The sequence below is a fragment of the Arachis hypogaea genome, chromosome 16, assembly GCF_003086295.3.
Source record: "Arachis hypogaea cultivar Tifrunner chromosome 16, arahy.Tifrunner.gnm2.J5K5, whole genome shotgun sequence".
NCBI lineage: Eukaryota > Viridiplantae > Streptophyta > Magnoliopsida > Fabales > Fabaceae > Arachis > Arachis hypogaea.
In genome coordinates this window covers 55,890,864-55,902,932 of record NC_092051.1, presented here as the reverse complement: position 1 = coordinate 55,902,932, position 12,069 = coordinate 55,890,864, and the positions used below count along the sequence as shown (strand labels likewise).

Genomic DNA, 12,069 nt, shown 5'->3' with positions numbered 1-12,069 from the left:
TACAAAATTTTGAAAACAAGTTACACAAAAAATGTAGACAAAAAATAAACCAAACCAAAAAAAACTTTTCGTTTGTGTGCTATCTAAAAAGTATTTAAACCTAACTATGTCCAAACCTGCACTTTTCTTTTTTCCTCCTCAAGCTCCATAATTTTCTTCCCAAAGTGCTCTTTGAGTGCTTCAGTATCAATTCCAATGCGCTTCATCTTAGACTGCAAGAAAGTAAAAATGTACGGCAATTAAAACACCATAAAATGGAACACTTACTGATTCACTGTTTGAGGCCCCAAGATATTAGCATAAGGACAAATTAAGAAAAACAATTAGCACATTCCAATATCACTTGTTTTTTGTTTTTAGCCTTCCAATATTAATGTTATGGAAACCGATGCTGCAAAAATCCTTTATTTTAAAGTTCAATATACTATAGTGTATATAGTAGGAGCAGAAAAGACAAGCTTTATTTAAAAACTTGAAAGAAAAAAAAAGGTAATGACCGAAGAAAAAGCTTTAATTTTGAACTCTGGAGTTCAGGTTTAAGAACGGCCAATACCGTATGGTGTACGAGCTTCTCGTATATTCATTGTTCTTCAGTTACTAGATTTATTTCTAATCTGTTATACATAAAGAGAATATTTAGTACACACGAAGGAAGGCCCACTTCTTTGCATATGTCAGCCAACTCCAAACATGTCCTGAAATAAATCAAAGCATAGCCTATAGTTCAGCAAAAATAACCAAGACTCAAAAAGAAGCAAAGATTTTGCAAGGGCTGCTGAGAAATATACACAGATGCCAATTCGGAAGGCTTCAATATTGCAGCACAACCAGCTGCCAGAGCAGGGGCAACCTTCCATGTAGCCATTAACAGAGGATAGTTCCTAAAACATGATATCTAGTTAGCCATCAAGATAGCAATTTTGCTAACAGAGAGAGGTAACTAGTTTAGGGATTGTAAAAAAATATAACAGCTAAAATATCAAATAATCATCCATAACTGAAATCAATAAATCAACATCACAGTAAAAAACAGCAGCTCTTATTAACACAATAAAAAACACCAGCTGCACAACAGAACCAGAAATCAAATAAATCATCAACAAAAATTCAAAAACAGCAACAAATAATCAACAAAAACTATGAAATCAATAAATCAACAAAAATTCAAAAACAACAGAGCCAGAAATTCAAAAACAGCAGCAGCAGTATAGCAAAGCCATTTTTCATCAATAATTTCAACAAAAACACAAAACCCTGTAATCTTATCCATGATTTCACTTCCAGAAACAGAGTTAATCAACTAAGAACAAGCAAGAATTAGGGTATCAATTAATCATCAAGCAGTAAGCCAGTAACAGAGTTAATCAACCAAGAACAAGCCAGTAACTACAAACAAAGCATTTTCAAGAAGCAGTGGCTTAAGAAAGCAGCAAACAAACTCACCTGAGTCGCATAAGTCCGCTGAAAAGGGCTCTTCTATGCATTGAGCTGAAAGAGAGAGAGAGAGTACGGACATCTTTGAACTGAAGGAGGCCATAAGGTCGCCGAGGTAGGAGACAGTGCGATGAGCGGATTCAATGAGCGGAAGACGAAAATGAAGATTAACAAGATGAAGAAAGGTGAAGGGCTAAGGGCGAGTGACGAAGATTAACAGTGCGATCAGCAGATTCGATGAGCGGTTTCGAGTGACAAAGGCTAAGGGCGAAGGGCGAAGGGTGAAGGGTGAAGGGCGAAGGGCGAAGGGTTCAGGCCGAAGTGCGAAGGGTGAAGGGTGAAGGGTTCAGGGCTAAGGCTAATGGGAGGCGCTCTTCAGGCTTAGGGTTTCGAGTGATTAGGTCTTTGGGTAAAGGGTTAGTGTCTTGTCTTTGGGTTGGAGACCGGGTTGGGGACCGGGTTGGGAGCCGGGTCAGGGGCCGGGTTAGGGTCAATGAGTTGGAGCCCCTCTCGCCACGCTTTTAAAATGTCAATGTTTTGCTCTACGGCCACGCTTTTGAAGCGTGGCAGAAAAGCACCTTTTGGCCATGCTTTTAAAGAGTGCCAAAAGCGTACTTGAATATGGCCACGCTTTGTAAGCGTGGCCATAATGAAACCCTGTCGCCACGCTTTCAAAACGTCCTTGTTTCTCTTTATGGCCACGCTTTTGAAGCGTGGCAAAAAAAACGTGGCCGTTTCTCTAACCAATTGCCACCTATACAAAAGCGTGGCCGTTGATGCTTTTCGCCACGCTTTTGAAGCGTAGCAATAAAAAAGGTGGCCAAATCTCTAATCTATTGCCACCCACATAAAAGCGTGGCCATTGACCACTTTTTGCCACACTTTTGAAGCGTGGCAACAGAAAAGCGTGGCCATAGGCCTTTTTTCTTGTAGTGATGGTACTTGTGATTCAGTAATGAGGAACAGGTTGAGGTTCCGGAGATGCTCTGTCGTCTGAATCTCTGCTTTCCTACTGTCTTCTTCTCCAAACACGCATGGCTTCCTTCAATGGCAAGCTGTATGTTGGTGGATCACCGTTGTCAATGGCTACCATCCGTCCTCTTAGATGAAAAATACTAGGCACTTTCTGTACGGCTAATCAACTGTCGGATCTCTCGTCTCAGATAAAAAATACCAGGTACAGCTACTGCACGGCTAATCATCTGTCAATTCTCACTTGTGTCGGAATAGGATCTCTCTATACTTTTGCACACTGTCACTGCGCCCAACATTCGCGGGATTGAAGCTCGTCACAGTCATTCCGTTCCAGATCCTACTCGGAATACCACAGACAAGGTTTAGAATTTTCAGATCTCAGGAATGCTGCCAATTAGTTCTAGCCTCTACCACGAAGGTTCTAATCTCACGGATTCAAATGCTCTGTTGTCAGGAGATGCAAATCGAACTCGTGGATTAGAAACCCAAGAGATACGCACTTAAGCTGTCGCCCAATGACTACGTTGAGCTCAGGTAGAACGGGAGTGGTTGTTAAGCACGCATTCATAAAATTAAAAATGATGATGAGTTTCACGGATCATCATATTCTCTATATTTAAGTACGAGTGAGTATATTAGAATAGAATCAAGCGTGATTAAATAGAAAACAATAGTAATTGCATTAATCCATTGAGACACAGCAGAGCTCCTCACCCCACCTATGGGGTTTAGAGACTCATGCCGTAGAAGATACAATATGAAATGTAAAATGTCATGAGTTGCAAAATGAATCTCTAAAAGTAGTTCTTATACTAAACTTGTAACTTAGGTTTACAGAAAATGAGTAACTAGGTGTAGATAATGCAGAATTCCACTTCCGGGGGTCCACTTGGTGAGTGTTTGGGCTGAGCTTTCAAGCTTTCACGTGCATATGCCTCAAATTGGAGTTAAACGCCACCCTGGGTGCCAAAATGGGCATTTAACGCCAAGAAGTGTGCCAGTTCTGGTGTTTTACGCCAGAAAAGGGTCTCTAGCTGGCGTTTAACGCCAGTTTGAGCCATAAAATCTCGGGCAAAATATGGACTATTATATATTTCTGGAAAGCCCGAGATGTCTACTTTCCAACAAAATTGAGAGCATGCCAATTAGGCTTCTGTAGCTCCCAAAAATTCACTTAGAGTGCAGGAGGGTCAGAATCCAACAGCATCTGCAGTCCTTTCTCAGCCTCTGAATCAGATTTTTGCTCAGGTCTCTCAATTTCAGCCAGAAAATATCTGAAATTATAGAGAAACACACAAACTCATAGTAAAGTCCAGAAATGTGATTTTTTCACAAAAACTAATAAAAATATAATAAAAAGTAACTAAAATATACTAAAAACTACCTAAAAACAATGCCAAAAAGCGTATAAATTATCCGCTCATCAGAATCATGATCCTCTCCACTGCCTTATCAATTTACAAAGATTAGGTTCATTAATCCCTATCTTTCATGAATTATCATCATCTCTGAATATCATAATCACCATCATCACACCTTAATCATAATTAGTCATCATCATCTCTCAACATCATAATCATCCTCATCATACCTTAATCATAATCAGTCATCATCATCTCTCAAAATCATAATCATCCTTATCATATCTCTCATTAACACGTGAATAGGATAAGACTACCATTCTCACTGCAAGCAGGATAAAACCAGGATCTTCACAACAACTTCATCCGGCTAAATCAAGCATCAAATTGGGAATAGTTTAATTCAACTTATGATTTAACCTCATACTCACTTTAAGGCTTAAAACTTGGTTGTCATACTTAAAACTTGGGGTTTCGGTTGCTTACAAGCTTGCCGGAAAGGCCAAATAGTAAAAACAGAGTTTTAGTAAAAAACTAGACTTGCGCGTACGCATGACTCATGCGTACGCACAACCCTCAGGCCAAATAGTGCAAGGCATGCATACGCACGACCTGTTTTGTGTAGGTAAACACCACGCATGCGAGCATTACTCGTGCGTGCAACCCCAAAAGTTTTCTGGTTCATTCCACAACTCAACCTTTTACATTTTCAAATTTCAAACCCTCATAACTTTCTCTATAAAAGTCTATTTTTTCTTATTTTTATATCGTTTTAATAGTAATTTAATTATCTTTAATTTGAGAAACTTTTCGCTTAATTTTAAGCTCTGGGCACTAAGTTACGGTCCGTGGAAGTTGACTGAAAATTACTCTTATCAAAATTTTGCATTAACTCCTTTCATGCTAAATTCTCAAACTTCTCTCCTTTAAAACCAACCCAAACAACATTTTAAGCATACTGAATGTTCCATCATCATTCTTAAACACATTATAATCATTCAAGACCTACCACATCCAATTCCTAGAAATTAATCATTATTCACTTCACATCGATTCCTCTTAAAAATTCCCATTCAATACAATTAGCATAATGCCCAACACAAATTACCAAATTTAACCTTAATAACACATCGTTCCCAAATTACTCAAACAATTCAATCACAACAACTCATCAATATCAACTAATTTACCAAAATTCATCCAATTCCAGCCTCCGGCCCAATTTCAACACTAATCATCATCATATACCAAAATTTCACTACTCATAACCAGATTTCAATTCAAAGCACACATACATACATACATACATTTAGTTACTAATCGCAACATCAACTAATGCAATCCACACTTATCCTAGGGTCAATTAACCTAGGCATTCACATAACTTTACATAATGCCTACTTGAAACTCAAACTCGTACCTTAATGACGGCAGTTTTCACACATTTAATTTTCTTTCCTTTCTTGCCAAACCAAACTCGTCCAACACCAACGAAGCCTCAAACAACAGCTCCAAGATCAGTTTAAGCTCCCAAAGTGTACCGAATCACCCAACAACTCTAATATTACCAATTTCACATTTATATCAACCTAGGGTCATTGAATTGAAAAATCATAAGGGGATAAAACTTCTTTATCTTAACCCATTGTAGATTGGGATGGAACCCACTTGGAATTCATGCTAGAGCAACCCTAAACAACCAAAATCACAATAACTCAACACCTATTGAACCAAAAATATGAATTACTAGAGGAAACAAAAATGGGTGAAAATCTTAGTGTTCCTTAACATATTTTTCAGTTATAATTGAGAGAATTTCGAGATGAACACGGGCCACAAACGGCTCATCAATCGGAGCTCTGGATTAAAAGTTATGAGCAAAAAAATGGTGGTGAATAAAAGCTTAGTGTTCATGGCTTCTCATCTCTCTTCTCTCTTCTAATTCGTGCCTCTCTGTATTATATTGAAGGAATAAGGCTGAATTGCATTCGGTGAGGGGGTGTTAGTGTTTGGTTTCTGGGCCTTGGGCCCAAGTGTGCCTTAACTCTATTTTTGGTGCGTTTGGCCTAACTTTGGCCCAAAACCTTTAAGATTAGTGTATTAATTCGCATTCTAAATATTTTATCTCCCCAAATTATAGATTTTAGTTTCTTATTCTTCTTGTCTCATATTCAATTTCTCTCACTCGTAGTATCAGACAGATCTAGGCCGATGGAGTCACTTTCATTGCCGGTACGCACTTTTTGCATTTAGTTGTATTGTTCCGCCCAATTTTATTTTCTCTTTTAAATTTCCACCAAAAAATATCCAATTTGTAAATTATTAATTTCTCAACCCACTTTGCATCTAATTTAATTTATAAATGACAATTTATCCAGGTTTTACACCTAATATCTTGCTGTCTTTTGGTATCACTAACAAAATATATGAGATGATATTAGAGCCTTTGATACTTAAATTTCTCTTTTAAGTGATGTGTAGTTGGTGAAGTTCTGGCACAATAGTAAAGTTCCACTCTCAGTGAATGTGTTGAGGAATATTTATAACAAAACTAAAACAGTGTTCAAATGATCCAAGGTTCTTGTAGTTCTTATATTCATTCTTTTCAATTTTCACCATGTTATAGTGGGGAAGTTGCACATATCAACCCAGTAGATCCTAGTTTTTCTTGGAACGTTGTTACACTAGATGGGAACAATATCATTGCTAGTAACAATAAATGCTCAAGTTATCAATAATTTGGCCTTTGAAAGTAGATAATCAAGTAGTAATATATATCATTTTTCCCTTTGTAATATTTTTGCAATTTGCAGCAACCCGGTTGATGTTCCTCAAATCAAGTACAGAACGTTCACTGAAAAATCAAAGGAAAGCATTCTATGGAGGCGGTCAGATATAAGAAATCCCGTGTTCAGATGCTCCAACAAGGTCGAATTACAGACATATAGATTCCATCAATTTAGAAATGATTCAAATGATTAACCAGATTTTTGCTGCAGATTAAGTCATTGTTGTCTTTTCTTGAGTGTAGTATATTGAAGATCCCAGTCAAGGAGGCTTGCCAAGGCATAGCAAAAGGTATTTTAAGTTACTTTGTTTCATTTCTTTGATTTTAGTTACCTTGTTTCCAATGCTGATGTTATAATCTCTTTCTTTCATATTGATTAATACTAGTATATAATAACAGCAATAATAATAAAACTAAGAAGAATAATAAATTATTATTATTTTTGTCCTTGTGGTGGTGGTGGCAAGTAACTAAATCGGGAAGAGATGTCTCCAAGGCTGGTGAATCCTTTGAGAAGGTTCGAAGACAGTAGCGGTAGATTGTTCTCAAGTTTGAAATTGAGGTCCTTATCAATTTTGCCTACCGGCCTCATAATCTTGGTGACTTTCTTTCTTTCTTTTTCTCACATTGAAATTATTGGATTTGTACATTTTTAGCTCACTTTAATAGAGAATTTATCTCAACCAGCTAAAGATTTGGTATCATGATAGAGTATAGTGCACCACAAATTAAAGTAACCAAATGCAGTTTGAATCTTAAAGTAGCTAAATTACTTTTAATGCCGACAAAGCTTGATTAGTATTGTGTCTGATATATTTGGATATATAGATTACAATATTATAATTATAAGATATAATATATTTGGAGACATGCTTTTGATAGATTTGCTTTGCGTTTAGTTCAATTTTTCGGTACTTTGTGTGTTTGGTGAGGTTCTGATTCTGGCTTTGTTTTTTGCTATTTTTTATAGGGTGGTCTGTTTTTCATTGTCTATATGCATAAGAGATCAGATTTGTTTCTTTCTGTTATTGTTCTCATTTTGTTTCTATGACGAACATTTTATTTTCTGTGTATTACAAATAACATAGCTTATTGATTTTTGGTTATGAATATATTATAGGTGGATCTGGTGGGCAATTAGATTCTGTTAGCAGGATGGAAGGTAGTTTTTAATTTTAATTTCCTTGTCCTCTTGGTTATGATTTGTTTCATTTTCATGTTATTTACTATTTAATATAGTATTGTGGTTTTTGACTTGATTTGATTTCATTATTTCGCTGCATTCTACTTTACTTTTGACGTATTGATTATGAGTTATAGTTTACATGGAAAGCTACTTCCTAGTTAAGGAACCTCATAATGTCATACTAGTAGGGAAGGTTTGTAACTCCCTTGATAGATTTCCAACTCTTAAGAAGTCTTAAGTAGTGATGAAAGATTTGTATTTTTGTGATTACTTTCTCCTTATGATAATTTGAAGTTGAACATCGGCTTGCTGCATTATGTGCAATTTTTTCCTCCAGTACTTCATTAAGTTATATGAAGAAGGGTTATTGAACACTTTCTAGTTTAGGGTTGGTTGTTACGGTGAATTATGGGGACAGTAGTGGTGTTTGTAATGACACTAAGATCTGCATTTTTAGTACTTATTATGATCATGATATAAACTACTCATTTACTTTTGATCGTTAGCTATGTGCTAATTAGTTTATGTAGAATTTTGCCAAACTCAACTTCTTTTGACTAAACCAAACCTCAATATCACAATTCACACTTTTAAACCATTCCACTCACATACTAAAACTCTATCAATACTATTCATCCCTCTCCATCCTCAATTCAATCTATCTCATGCATTTAATTTCATAATTCTCATCATAAAGTTCCGTTCACCACTTCAATTGACATAAGATAACAACAACTAACATTTTACAACCACAACTCTCACTCACCACATCAATTCACATGCACAAAAAAACATTCAACATTTCACAACCACATGAGCCTTGCTCAATTAATCCTTTACCTCAATCATCAACTTATCATCATAAATTTTCTAATTTCTCATTATCTATCAACAACAACATCATCAATCATCAACATATCAACAATTACACATTATTAACATCATAATTCGTCCAATTATCACAATCATCATAATCATCAATATTCATACTCCACCATATACAACTCCTTCAACCTTCATCAAAATCATCATCAACCATAACATTTATATGCAATTAATCATACAACCACATCATTCAATCCTGTCTTAAAGGTCTCTAGCTTAAGTGTCATGAAACATTACATATTATATAAAGAAAACTGAAACTATACCTTGGTCGATTTCCAATATGCACCAAAATACCAAATTGAGTTCCAAACAAGTCTCAATCACCAAAAATAATCCAAAGCTCCGAATTAACTCCAACAATCACAATTTCAAGCTATATACACATTATTTAAAACAAATCAACCTAGGGTTCCATATATACACAAAACCACAAGGGATTCGAATATGCTCATCTTACCCAATGTTTATTGGGACAAAACCTAATAGCATGCAAGTGCTAAAATCTACCTAAATTCCCAAAATCACAAAAATCACTCATTCACCATAACCAAAGTTTTGAATTTATTGGGAAGAGAGGATTGGGCCAGAAATATCAAAATTATTACCAATTTGTTTGATGATATTTGTAGAGAATTCTGATATGAATGCATGGCCACAAACGGCTCGTCAATCAGAGCTCTGTAGCTGAAGTTATGGTCACCGAAAGTGATGCATGAATAGTGACCAAACCCTCACCTCTCTTCAATCTCAATTCAGCGCCCTTGTCTTTGTTTTAGGGTAAGAATGTAACACCCTGACTTTTAGCACCTCATGATTGCACTAAAGGTCTGGGCATTACCTAACTTTACTCCTTGAATTTCATACTTTATTTATTTGACATCGAGCCTCTAAACGTTAACTTGTCGATAGTTTTTAAGAAAAACGAAATTCCTTTTTAACGAATTAGATTTTTTATTGGAGTTACAGATTTAAAGTAATCAGAGTCAGAAGCTTGAAGGCTCCACGGTTTCTTTCCCTCATTCTCGGTCACTCTTTCATTATTTTCTTTCAATTTTGATCTGGTTCCGAAAGAGGAAAATGAAGATAGTATAAAGTAAAAAGGACTAATGGTAAGTAACGCCTGAGCTTTTAGCATGATCATGAAGTGCTAAAAGTTAGGGTGTTATAAAGAATGAGTTGAATGCTCATTAAAAGGTGTTTATATATGTTGGGCTTGGGTCCGGTCTAATCCGTTAATATTTTTGGCCCGTTTGGCCTAACATTGGCCAAACCTTTAAAATTAGGGCTCGGTTTTCAATTCTAAATATTTTCCTAAGTTTTTTTACTATTTTCTTATTATTCTCACACAGTACCGGGTATACTTGAGACGGTACAGTCGGTAATTTACTAGTACGCATTTTTACGCAATTTTCTGCAAAAAAATACATTTTCCAACTCGAAAAATTCTACTGAATCTAAATCTCACCTTCAAATTTTTAAATTAAGACTTCTAATTTTTTAACCTATTTAGGACAATTAAATTATTATTATTTTATTTTAATTAAACGGTTAATAAAATTTTGGTTCTCACATATTTAATTAAAGAACCTTATGATTCTTTTTTCATAAGATATCTAGTGAAAGATGAGGGAATAATGCAAAGATAATTTGATTTATTTATGTTGATAATAAAAAGACTGAAGAAAGATAAATTGGCACGTGTGATTAGGGGAAGGTCACGAGAGGGTGACGATATTATAGTTATGATGCCGAAGAATAAATATTAATAAGCCGTGGGCTTTGTATGTGGATGATTGTAACACCCTATCACCCTAAGCCATACCTCTAGCCGTAAAGCGAAGTATAACAAAGTACCACGATAGTTCTAAAGCTCATATAATAATATATGTAGAAAGAATTAATAATATGAGGAGCCCGATGAAGAAATAAAGCCGAAAACAGAGATAGAAAAGTGTGAAGCATTCACACGATATCTATAGCACAATGATACAAGAAAAGACATAATACACTAGTAATCAAGATATAAGTATGATAATCAAAAGAACACCAGCCGCAGCCCGCGGAGTTTAGACCGACTAGTTACATACAGACATAACAGAGTTTTTGAGTTAAAACAGCATATACATCCTGTCTCTCAAATAAGCCTCTAAGGCAATAAAGTGTAAGATACAAAAGCAAGAGTACTACAACAAAATAACCAAAATACAAAGGATGATAAAAGATCCTTCACTCCAGCACTATGTCGCAACTCACTGAGGTGGGTTACGACCCGCATTTGAAAAATAACAACATATGGTATGAGAACCAGAGGTTCTCAGTATGGTAATAGTGACCAATATATAAGATATAAGGTTCCGGAATGCCAAAGGCAATCCTAGAACTTCACATCGAAATAGATATTCAACCTTAACAAAAAATATAAAATATAAATCATAATTAGGGTATTCTAAGTTAGGGAATTTCTGACTAATACTAGTCATTGCTGTCCTACAGCCGTCACCAACCTATCCTCCATGTGATCCCATCGCCACCGCCTACCAAGACTCTTCAATTCCAATAGAAAACAAAATAAATACAAACAATTAAAGCACAAGTACATATACAACAAGTAGAACAAATAGCAAGTAGGCATGCAATTCTTTTAGGCATAACAGAAGTTAAGCAAAGCAAGCAAACATATAGAAGATGCATATGATGAATGCCTGTCCTAATTGGCTCGTGATATCACTTGTCGGTCCATAAATGCCAACCCGACACATCCTTTCGGATGTAGCCTTTCTGCCACGTCAGGTATATAGAGCCATGCACACTATTGTGTTGTGGATGTAGTGCCCGACACACTATCGTTCCAAGGATATAGTGCCTGTCACACTCTTACGATAGAGAAGGTTATGTGAGCGGGATACCACCTCAGCCCTTACATCTCAACGTAAGCAAGATTAACCACCGTCTTTACGCTGCCGCCGCAACCTCGACAAGTGGAATTAACCATCGTCCTTGCCAGGTGCATAGTGACTCAACAATCTCAGTATATAATAGTGTACAACAATATTTCTCAGTGATCATCACCCATTCAATCCAAGTCCATTCATACTCAAGTCGTCAATCTCATAACCATACTCAATCATTTCCAAGTCTCAAACAACTACTTAATTCCTTAAGTTCATAAGCTCATCATCAATATAGTACTCCATCAAAATTTCCCAACTAGTTCATCCCTCATACTCCAAAAACCTAAGTCTTCTTTGTCTTCTAAACTCATAATAAGAAAGGCCCATTCTAAGTTACCTAATTCATCCCATTGTTCTCAAAGTCTAATTACTAGTTAGGAGTTTTAAACTAGAAGTCAAAGAAGTTTAGAAAGCTAGAGAACCCTTGAAATTGAAGAAAAATAATTTTTTAGCAAAACAGGGCACGTATGTTGAAATTTGGGCGTC

At 36.0% G+C, this 12,069-nt stretch overlaps 1 long non-coding RNA gene across 1 annotated transcript; it reads right to left on the bottom strand.

Annotated features, from left to right (window-relative positions):
* Positions 1-469: 469 nt before the first annotated feature.
* Positions 470-1,558, bottom strand: LOC112758004 (uncharacterized). The gene is made up of 3 exons (XR_003179469.2): positions 1,444-1,558; positions 789-881; positions 470-695 (listed from the first exon to the last, which is right to left on the bottom strand). It is a non-coding gene; the product is annotated as an uncharacterized lncRNA (long non-coding RNA).
* Positions 1,559-12,069: the final 10,511 nt, after the last annotated feature.